Genomic DNA, 12,420 nt, shown 5'->3' with positions numbered 1-12,420 from the left:
TCGTTACGGATGGTTGTGAGCCACCATGTGGTTGCTGGGATTTGAACTCTGGACCTTCGGAAGAGCAGTCGGGTGCTCTTACCCACTGAGCCATCTCTCCATTCCCCAGCTTGTGCTCTTTATTCCATGTGGCCAGGGACTCTATGAGCCTTGGGGAGTGAGATGGAACTTGGTGGGTGAACGCATTCTATTGGCTGAGGCTAAGATGCTGGTGCTATTCTATTTACTTGGGGAAGAAGTCCACGTACTGGGATATGTATCCCACGTACTGGGATACATGACTCCCCGGCCCCCCAAAATAAATAAAAGGAACATCAAGTGGAACAATTAATTAGACCTTTAATTTTCACATTTTATAGTACTGTAGACAAAAACTTAAGAGGATAATGTTCAGGAAGATAAATATAGATTTTCATTTAGTCATTATCATTTGACCAGAGTACATTACAAATATTTTGTGAGTACCTGCAGCCTGCAGATGTGAATCACGATTTCTGTGACACTTCGTTTCACAGAGTCTAGGCTCTTGTGTGGAATAGGGAGGTGCCTATTAGTCAGTCAGCAAACCTTAGTGTTGTGTGCCAAGAACATAAAATCATCTGATGTTTTTGAAAGTGACTATGGGTGGGGTATGGACGACTTATGTGTAATTCCTGAGCTTCCTGATGGGGAAAGCGTTCTAGGCAGGCTGGCTGGCCCTTCCAAGGTCTGTGAAACTTCAGACAGGGCAAACCTGCATGGCAAGGCTATGAGACTTCCAAAGGTCTTTCTCAAGATGTTTTGAGCCCTCTGCAATATTAGATGAATATATTTGCAAGGTTAGATAAAACATTCTAAACTTGCAAACACAATGGTCAACATTTCTACAGCAGGGTAGAAGTTAAACTCATGCTGTGTTTACTGTAATTGTAATTTTACAAGTAAACAAACCAGTTTTAGAAGCACCACTTTTATTTATTATCCATCTTTTCTACTTATCATTTGACAGTTTCATAGGTATATTTAAAGCATTTTGCTCATTTGCCCCATGACCTTCTCTTACTCCCCTCTTTCCACTCCTAACCAATCCTTCTCCTCCTTTCATGACTTTTTTTTTTTTAAAACAAAGATTACCCTCTGAATTTAATTAGGGTTGCTTCCTTGAGTGTGGGGTTATTCACTGAAAACTGGGAGAATTATCAGTTGAGTGAGCCTCATTACTGAACTCTACCCGCTCCCTGCCAACAGTAACCATTAACTGCTAATAGCTCCTCAACTAGAGGCGAGGCCTCATGAGTCCCGCTCCACATCACTTTGGAAACCTTGTGCAAGACTTATTCAGCTGAGCCCAGGTACTGGGGGTCCCTGGGTGTAACAGCCATATTGTGTCAGAATTCAGCACTTGCCTCCATTCCTCCCGTCTCCCAGCTCCTACATCTTTCTTCTTCTCTTCTGTGATCTTTTCTGAGCTTTGTGTGTAAAGTAGACATTCTCTTTAGGAGTGAGCGGTCAGCTGTCATGGTCTTCACCCTTTGGCTGACTATGCATTGACTGAAGTGACTGTACAAAGAAGCTTGTCTGACCAGGGTTGAGAGCAGCAATAATGTACGGATGCAAACATCAGTATTTAAAAAGCAGTTTGACAACATAGTTGCTCAGCAGAACAGCAGTGAAAGCTCCTCCCCTAGAGCCTCTGACCTCCTGAGCCCTGAGCTTTTTTTGACCTGTTTTACAGCACCAGGCATGGATATGCTGTGTGACGGGCCTCACGACCTGTCAGAAAGTGCAGTGTTGTCAGAAGTGCAGTGTCATCCTCACAACAGTCTTGCGGATGAGCGCATCTTGCTTGCCTGGTCTGTGCTGTAGCACGCAGTTCACTGATGACCTTTCTCATCTGGTGGCCTAGCTAGCTAGCCAGCAAGGAGGAAGCTTCCAGTGTGCTCCACTTTGCTTTATGTTCTATCATAAAACTGCATGGTCGTTTTAGTGATACGGCCTCACCTAAAGTGATCACCATAACGTGTGCTGTTCAGCAGCATCCGGGGGCCTCCTATTCATGAGGAAATATCCCACATCAGGACCAGGGATTTGGGCTTTATAACCTATGATTTCTGTGAGCACCATCATAAACCAATGCAGGGTGCCTCAGTTCAATCTCTCTCTCTCTCAGATTTATTTATTTATTTATTGTACATGAGTACACTGTAGCTGTCTTTCAGACATACCAGAAGACGGCATCGGATTCCATTACAGATGTTTGTGAGCCACCATGTGCGTTGCTAGGAACTGAACTCAGGATTTCTGGAAGAACAGTCAGTACTCTTAACCACTGAGCCATCTCTCTAGCCCTCAATTTCATTTTTGTTTGTTTGTTTGTTTTTTAAAAAAAAACAAAAATGAAATGAAAAACCAAACTAACCTGCCAAATACTGAGTTCACATATGCTAATTTGTCCATTCTCGGGTTTCCCTGACTACCCGGTATCCCCATCGAGGGCCTCCATCTCCCCTAAGGCCCTCAAACCACTTAGACCTTTCCATTCTCTGTATCCCTCCCTCCGTTACATGTGTTCTAATATCCTCTCTACGCTTCTTAAGGCTTCTTCTCCTTCCCCCTTTAGGGGTCTTTGTTTTAGCTTCCTAGTCTCTATAAGACATGTCAAATTAAACACATAAACTTAAAACCTTGAAATTAGGATCCACCTGTGAGAGAGAATGTGGTTCTCGTGTTTCCGTGCAGGGGTTACGTCACTCAATAGAGCAGTTTTCAGTTTCATCTACTTTCCTGAAAATTTCATAATTTCATTTTTTATAGATGAAAGTACCTCTGTCTTGCATTTGAACCACTTTTTTCATTATCCATTCATTGTTGATAGACATCTATACAGATTCAAGCCCCTCACTAGTATAACTAGAATCTGGATGCGTAGATATCTCTGTGGTAGGATATAGAATACATTGAGTATACACCCTGGCTTGTGCAGCTGGGTCATAGAGTAATTCTATTCTTTTTTTTTTTTTTCTTTTGGTTTTTCGAGACAGGGTTTCTCTGTGTAGCCCTGGCTGTCCTTGAACTCACTCTGTAGACCAGGATAGCCTCGAACTCAGAAATCCGCCTGCCTCTGCCTCCCGAGTGCTGGGATTAAAGGCGTGCGCCACCACCGCCCGGTGAGTAATTCTATTCTTAATGAGAGCATTTATTTATTTACCATTAATAAATAAATTTATTTATTTACCATTAATAATCCGGTTCATCCAAGTTCATGTTTTCTCTCTTTAAAAAGAAAAAAATGCCATTAAAAATCATAAAGTCAGCCAGGCATGTTGGTGCATGCCTTTAATCCTGCATTTGAGAGGCAGAGACTGGTGGATCTTTGAGTTCAAGGCCAGCCTGGTCTATGGGATGAGTTGCAGGACAGCCAGGGCTGTTATACAGAAACTGTCTCAAAAACAAACAATCAAACAAACAAACGAACGAACTAACAAACAACCCAAAAGTTATGGGGTCTAATTTTCTTTAGGCCCATCCTAGAGTGTAGTTGATCAATACAGTGATCAGTATCAATACAGTATCACTGATCATTGTATTAAAGAAAACTTAGTCTTCCTCCCTCATTAGATATCATTTGTGATGAGTTCCTTCTCTAGAGGTGTGTGCTAGTTAGTTTTATGATGGCAGCAGACTTGGTGCACTGATTTGAAGGCATGAAAGAGTCATGGCAAGCAGCTGAGGTTTGGCACTGTAAGAAGCCAGGAGAGGCCAGGTATAACCTCAGTAGCACTGAAGGCCCAGGACTGAAAGGGCCATGCAGAGAAGTTGAGGCTTGGCACCATGAAGAAAGCCCAGCCCAGGAGAGATTATCGGTGAAAGTGCTGTCAGTTACAGCAGAGACTCTGATTTTAGAAAAGCCAATGCCGTGGGATGACCACCAAGGACAGCAGCAGTTGTGGAGTGGAGCCAGCCTGAGCCTCGGAGATAGGTCCTGTGCTATGGGTGGTTATCCAAGTTCTTTTCAGGACCCCTTCTGGATTGATAGTGGAGCCCAGATGGTGGACAGAATTATTCACACATTGGAAATTTGGTTTTGCTTTGTTCAGATTGTGACTGTACACTAGTTTTCCTTCTTGAAGTAAGAAAGTATTTGGTTTTATTTATTTTGTTATTTTATCTTATTTTACAGGAACCCACAGTGGTAAGTAAGACTTTGAACTTTTAAAGAGATTTTAGAGTTTTAGAAGACTTTGATTTTAAAAGACACTAGATATGTTAAAGAGACTGAATTTTTAATGTGTTTGAATATATAAAGACCGGGACCTTTTAAGTTCATAATAGGTTTTATATTGTGATGTCGAATTTTTTAAAAATGATTTTGCGATGTTATAATACCAATGTGAAATCTTGGAGATGAACAAGAAAGGGCTCAACAGTGATGTTTGTGTGTCAAGTTGACAATTGGTCAATTGTGCTGACAAGAGTCATGTCAACTTTACACAAACTAAAGTCCTCGTAGAGGAAGGAGCCTTAGTTGAGAAGATGCCTCTATAAAACGAGGTGTCAGCAAGCCTGTAGGGCATTTTCTTAATTAGTGACAATGTGGGAGGGACCAGACCACTGTGGGTGGGGCAGCGCCTGGGCAGGTGGTCCTGAGTTCTATAAGAATGTAGGCTGAATAAGAGTAAGTAGCACTCCTCCATGGCTTCTGTGTCAGCCCCTGCCTCCGTGTTCCTGCCCTGCTTGAGTTCATGTCTTGATTTTCTTCGGTGATAAATAGTGATATGGAAGCCAAATAAGTCTCTCCCTCCCAAGTTGCCTTTGGTCATGGTGCTTTATCACAGCAGTGGTAATCATAACTAAGGCAGGATGGGGCTTTGTCCATCTCCTTTCCCCTGTCATGAGGTTTTGTCTGGATAACTTGATGCATACGGTCTTCTTATATGCGTCTGCCCTGTTATCTCTGGAAAGTGATATTTCATTAAAGTCTTTCATCACTTCTGGTTCTCACCATCTCTCCATCTCCTCTTCTGCATAGACCCCTGAGCCTTGAGAGGAGGGGTTTGATAAAGACATTCATCCCATTCAGGGCTCAACACTCCAATCTCTCACTATCTGCACATTGTCCAGTTCTGGATTTGTGTTAATTGCTTCTCCGATGAGGGGTGAGTGATGCGCTGCTCTATGGAAATGTAATAAATCATTAGGACTCATTTTATTGCCATGTTAATTTAGCAGAATAGTAGTAGTTTTTTCCCCAGGGCCCATTACCTATCTAGTCTCAGGTTCTTATGTGCATCAGCAGTATCAGGTATGGGCTTAATCTTAGGGAGAGGACCTTAAGTTACAAAAAGGTAGGTTGGTTACTCTTATAACATCCATGCCACTCTTGTATCCGTGGGCATATTTTACTAGTAGGTTGTTATTAAAACTTGTGAGTTTCACAGCTAAATGAGATTTATCATTGTTGGTTCCCTCCAGGAGTTTGTACAGCATCTTTTATCATTATGAAGGCAGCCAGTAGGGATGCTTTTAAAAGGCCAGACTTGATGACACAGTCCATAATCTCAGTACTCAGAGCTGAAGCACCAGGATTGAGAGTTGGTGGCCAGCCTGGCCTACATGGCATAACCTTGTCTCAAACCAAACTTGATAAAATAGGAAAACAACAAAACAACAACAAACTCCACAATCAGTTTGTTGTGTATACCTAATATTGTAGCATTCCAAAGACTGAGGCAGAAAGATCAGGCCCTCAAGGTCATGCCCAGCCACACATTGCGCTCAAGGTCACACCTGGTGAGCTCAAGGTCACACTGGGCTATATGAAACACCATATCAAAAAACAGAACAAAGCGAAACAACATCAAAAATGTTTAGGTTTTCTCTGGTTTTTAAAAATTAATTAATTTATCTTATGTATTTTTTTAATTGGCAAAAGCCATACCTGGGTGTGACTTCAGCTGTATTGATCTGTAACATGTATGGCTACCACCTACCGTAACTTGTCTTGAGTGAGTAAGGACATCAAGCCACTGGGCTGTGGCCTGGAGCCCTCGGATGCTCATGGCAGATTATGAGGTCTGGGTGCTTCACTAACAGTGCCGAAACTAAAGGGAAACTGCAGGGGCATGAGGCTGCCTGCAGGTGAGCACGGATTCGGTTTTCTTTCTAGAGGAGGTTTCAACAAACTTCACCTCTGACCAAGAAGTTTGAGGATGAATGAAGATATTGAGTCATAAAATCCCTAATATAAAGTAGTCTATCTTTATGTTCAAAAACACTTTTCAACATGATTTTGAATTTTAGGAAATAGATCACTTTCCAAAGTAATTATAACCACACCTCTAACATTTAAAGAGACAAGAAAAATAATTGAGGGTGTGGGTTTTGTTGTTGTTGTTGTTGTTGTTGTTGTTTTGGTAACAGTAAGATATAATCAAACTAACCTGTGGAAAAGCATGGTATATAAAATTTAGCAGCCTTTTGTATTAATTTGAGAAAATGCAGACTGAGCCAGTGGTGGCTCAGCGGATGAAGCCCACACATTCGAGCCTGGGGTCAAAGTTTAATTCTGGGATCCACAAGGTTGAATGAGAGAACTAAGTCCTGTCCTGTCCTCTGACCTCCACGTGCACACCACATCCCACACACACACACACACACACACACACACACACACACACACACACGGGTGGGGAGGAATCAAACAAGCAAATACAATACAATAAGTTCAGGACTTCCTGCAACAGCAGGTGCGGGGTTGCACATACCTGTGACTAAAGATCTCTCTGCTCAGTATTTCACTGATCGGATGGATTCACTTGCAACATGGCATCAGCCAACACTGGCCTTCTGTCAGACTCAAGTTTTCATTTTTATCAATCCTTCCCACAAAGTATTTTTTCTAAAATGGGAATCCAATCATATCCCTTCCTTAGAAAAATCCCTCCCTCAGCCCCAGGGCCTGCCTTTTGTTACAGCCCCAGAGGGCAGGACCCATATCCTCTGTCCCCTGAGAACAGTCCCAGCCACCCTGGCAAACTCTTGTTTGTTCTGCCAGGATCCTACATGGCCTCCAGCCTCTCTAGCTCTTCCTACACACCACAGAGCACTCTCTGGACGCTCAGCCACTGGTCACAAAGCCACTTCCTGGAAAGATTCTCCCAATCTTCCTTTTCTCTAAGTTAGAGAACACTTATTAAATTCTTGTTTGATGCCAGAGAAAAATCAGTCAGACAGAAGGCCAGTGTCAGCTGCTGCCATATCTCAAATGGATTCATCTGGTCATTGAGATGCTGCATGAAGAGATCTACAGTCACCACTGAGGAAAACCCACATCAGACGCAAGAAGATGCATTTCATTTTGTATTATATCTATTTGATTACAACCTGTGTGTGTGTGTGTGTGTGTGTTTACTTCTCTTTGGAATTTCATAATACTTTGGTCATTTTATACTTTAGCACTTTGATAGTGTTGTGAAATTCATCTGCTTATGATCTACAGCTTGGTCTCCATGTGGGTCCCCTAACAATTGGAGCAGGGACTGTCTCTGCCCTGTTGTCTGCCATTGGATTCCCTTCTCCTGGGAAGGGACTGCCTGGTCAGGCCTCAATAGGAGAGGGCGTGCTTAGTACAGCTGTGACGTGATGTCCCAGGGCCGGATGGTACCCAGGGGGGATTTCCCCATCTCTGAGGAGAAGGGAAGAGGGTAATGGAGGCAGGGAGGGATTTGTGAGAATGGGACTAAAAGGAGAGCAGGGAAGGGGGAACAGTGATCAAGATGTCAAGTGAATAAATAAATGAAAAGATCATCTGCTTACATATACCTTTCCCTCTGGACTCCGGCAGCCCTGGGGTTACAACCTACCCATCTCTCTACTTATATTGGAGAAGATTGAATCAAGAGCACCCAGGTAAAGGCACATCACCCAGAGTCCAACAGCCCTTCTTTCTCTAGTTAGCCTCCAGAGTGCTCTTCTCATGGTCTGGTGCAGACAACGAAGCCCTGTCTGCTCCTGACAGTCCTCACCAGTTCCTGACCACCTTGTCCCCAGGATGAGTTGGATGGACACACCCCGCATTGAATATGTGTCCATATCCCACTCTGAAACATGCACATGTACTGGTATTTGGAAAAAAGGTTCTTCGCAGATAGAGGTAAGAATCTCAATGTGATATGAAAGAACATGTGTTCTTTCAAAACAGTTTGCTGAAAATGTGTGTGTGTGTGTGTGTGTGTGTGTGTGATTGTCAGAGGACATTTGTGAAAGTCAGTCCTCGCCTGTCGTGTGGATATGTGATGAGGACTCACCCTATCAGGCTTAACGTCAGGTTCTTTTAGTCATTGAGCCATGTTGCCACCTTCCTAACAAAGTTTCTTATAATAAAACACACACCAAGAGAAGTTCATGTGAATGTGGGCAGATCTGGGAGGGAAATAGTCACCCATCAAGGCAAACTAAAAACTGAAAAAGGAAGGAAGGTTACTAAGTGCTCTATTCCTATGAACACACACCATGACCATGACAACTCTTACAAAGGAAAGCATGTAATTGGGGCTGGCTTGCAGTTCAGAGGTTTAGTCCATTGTCATCATGATGGAAATCATGACAGTGTGCAGGCAGACATCGAAAGGAGCTGTGAGTTCTACATCTGAATCTGAAGGCAGCAAGAAGAGAAAGTCACACTGGGCCTGGCTTGAGCTTTTGAAACCTCAAAGTCCATCCCCAGTGACTTTCTCTAACAAGGCCACGAGTTCTAATCCCTCTACAGTAGTACCACTCTCCAATGACTTACCATTCAAACAGAAGAGCCTATGGGGGCCACTTTTATTGAGACTACCATAGAAGAATCTCCCATAAAGCCTCAAAAACGTCCCTGATTACACACATTTGGAATTTCTAGAATCCCAAACTGTGAAAGCTATCTGATGTAAGAAGCCACCATGCTGGGTAGACTTGTCACAGCAGGCCCAAGAAGCTAACTGAGTTCCCATCTCAGCCTGCTTTCTAGGTTCTTCTGCCTCTCTGTGTGCTGACAGGTTTCCCAGAGTTAGTGCCCGCTGCTTCTTTCTTTCTTTCTTTCTTTCTTTCTTTCTTTCTTTCTTTCTTTCTTTCTTTCTTTCTTTCTTTCTTTCTTTTTTACAATGGTGTTTCTTTCTTTGTCTCTTTTTATTCGTGAACAATTTTTAAGAGTTACATATATAAATAGACTGTATTATAGTATTTTCAACCCTTTTTACCCACTTTCAATCCTCCCATGATCCTCTTCCCCTGCCACTTCTCAGATTCATGTCTCCTTCTTCTATGATGTATATCACAGTAATGCACTCACACATATGCACATATACATGCTATGCCTAGACACGTGCACACACACACACACACACACACACACACACACACACGAGTCCAAATAGTGTTGCCCATATGCACATGGCTTTGGGACCAGCCCACTCTTCCTGCTTCCCACCGTACCCATAGACTACTGTCATTTACTTTAGACCACTAGATCTTACTTTTCCTTTTTAAAATCTTTTTTGTTTCCTATGCTCCAGATTTATTTTTCTAGCTTTCTACCGGATACTTCTTGTTTTGGGAGCAGAATCCTACTATGTAACTCAGGTTGGCCTTGTACTCATGATCCCTTTGCTCTGCCTTCCTGGGATGGCAAACATGTCACCACAGTTTGCTTCTACTATATACATTAGTTAACTGCCCATCTGTCTATTCAAACTGTACTTCTATTTCCTTTTATTTTACAATCCTTCCCCACTCTCTGGTGCTAAGGGTTGAATCCAAGGCCTTATGCATGCCTGATAAGCACTCTGCCATAAACTCAACTTTAAATTGTTTTTTTTTTCATGTTTGTTTTCTTGGAAGAGCACTTTAAAACAGCCTCTTTTACAAGCTCTCACTTTCTATCAGTTCTTCCTGAACCTTATTGAATATAATTTCTTTTAAAGATAGAATTAATTTTTATAACTACAGTGCACTTTCAGACACAGTGAAATGATTAAAAAGTAGAAAGGGAAAAAGAAAGAAAGAGAGAGAGAGAAAGAAAGAAAGAAAGAAAGAAAGAAAGAAAGAAAGAAAGGAAGAAAGAAAGAAAGGGAGGAAGAAAGGAAGAAAGAAAGAGAAAAAAGGAAAGGCAAACTTACCCCAAACCACTTTTCTAACACAATTTCCACCAACAATTTAGTGTCATTTCTCCACAATCATTACATATATATGGTTATGATCAGAGTATTTTTGCATGGTCATAAATAAATAATGAGGGCTGGACATAAGATTAAGTGGTAGAAGAGTTCTTTGAAAGGTGTGAGGCCCTGGATTTAACTCCTATCAGCACACATAAAAGCCAAAGATGAATGAACTAGTTCCTTTTCTGTTGTGAATATTTGATTGTTAATGTTCGGATTTAGGTATCCTCAAAGACAATTCTTGATCAATCACTTGCAACATCCTAAGTTCATTTCAAAATAGTACTTGATCACCTTCAATCTGATTTGAACTGCAGCCAGCACTGACTGGTTTTCTGCCTAGTGACTTGTCACCATGAATGGAGTGTGAGACAGTTTATTCTGACCATGTATTGCCTCGACCTGCTGAAGGAGAATCCCAGGCAATCGCCCCTGACATCAGCTTCCTTTCTGATTTCTTAGTTGATGGTGATATGGGAAGGATGCATGGCTCATACAATGCCACGCCTGAAGATTTTCCAGCTCATAAACGCATTGATGATCCCAAAGCTGGGCAGAAATGTTCTCTTTCCTATGCTAGCTCCTTCTAATGCTGGATTCCTCTTCACAGTTTCTCTCAGTAAGATGGTGAAACTATTAACTTATTTTCTTAAGTGGGAGGCAATATTAAAGTATCTATAAACCTGTGGCTCCAGTTGAAGGGTTTCTCCCTAGAGTGTGTAATAAAGTCGGTGCTGGTCACTGCCATCCTTTAGCAGCTAGGGTTGGCTTCTTACTCTTTCCCAAGTTTGGCACCTTTTTCTTTCCTTTTTAAATTTTAAAAATTTTTAGATTTATTTATAGTATGTTGTAAGTGTGATGCCTGCAGGTATGTCTGTGTATCTCTTGTGTGCTGGTGCCTGAGAAGGTCAGAAGAGGAAGTCAGATACCCGGGAACTGGAGCTACAGATAGGTGTGAGCCATCACATGGGTGCTGGGAACTGAACCTGGGTCCTCTGGAAGAGCACCAAGTACTCTGAATTGCTGAAGCATCCGTCAGCCCATCTTCTCTTCTCTTCTCTTCTCTTCTCTTCTCTTCTCTTCTCTTCTCTTCTCTTCTCTTCTCTTCTCTTCTCTTCTCTTCTCTTCTCTNTTCTCTTCTCTTCTCTTCTCTTCTCTTCTCTTCTCTTCTCTTCTCTTCTCTTCTCTTCTCTTCTCTTCTCTTCTCTCCTGTTCTCTCTTTTCTTTCTCTTCCTTTTTTCCTTTCTTTCTCCCTTCCCTCCCTCCCTCCTTCCCTCCCTCCCTCCCTAAATCATTCCCTCCCTCCCTCCCTAAATCCCTCCCTCCCTTCCTTCTTTCTTTGGTTTATGTAACCAGGCTGGTATTAAACTCCGAATCCTCCTGCTCCAGCCTCTCAGATGCAAGGACTAAAGGCTCTTCTCACCACATCTAGCTTGGTGTTTTGTTGTTGCTTAATTAATTTTTTGTACTTTTGTTTTCTGTATTTTGAGTAATGTCATAAAAGCTATTAATTTTCTATATACACTGTTCATAATGTGAGAAAAATCCTTTCTCAGCTTATCAGCAACAAGATTGGAGTTTTTCAAAAGAGAAGATTAATTGAAAGTACAAACTGGCTACATCCTAGTAGGGTACACTTGTGATTCATCGCTTGCTGGCTCAGATGTAGAATCCCCCGCAACCTGAGCGACCCTGCATGTCAAAGACTTCTAGGCAGCAGCATCTGACAGGCAGGCTGGTGTCTTCCTTGCTTCTCTGTTGTTGGGATAAGACCCTAGGATTGAAGCAAGGGTGTCAGAGCATTAGGGTCCTTGACCATCACGACAGGGAGCACGGCAGCAGGCAAGCGGCACGGCTCTTGAGCAGAAGCTGGACATTTCCATCCTGATGCACAGACAAGAGGCAGGGAGCTAGTTGAGAATGGTGTGGGCTTTCAAAACCTCAAAGCCCCTTGCCAGTGAAAAACCTCTTCTAAGCAGGCCACAATTGCTAAAGTGTCCCACACAGTTCCACTAGCTGTGGGTCAAGCATCCAAGTCGTGAATGTCTGGGGCCATTCTCAGTCCAGCCATCACAGCTGGCTATGCATAAGGTGGAGTGAAATGTAAGTGCAAGGGTTCTTGGAGTCAGCTGTGCTGGGGCACAGGAGTATTGTGCAGGAATTGTGTTGTCCTGAAGTGGACACAGGTGAAAGGCTAAGGCAGACTCATGAAGGAACATTTCACTGAAGCAGACAAAGGAGATAG

This window comes from Mus caroli, chromosome 3 (genome assembly GCF_900094665.2).
Source record: "Mus caroli chromosome 3, CAROLI_EIJ_v1.1, whole genome shotgun sequence".
NCBI classification, from domain to species: Eukaryota; Metazoa; Chordata; class Mammalia; order Rodentia; family Muridae; genus Mus; species Mus caroli.
Note: the sequence above shows the minus strand (reverse complement) of the source record.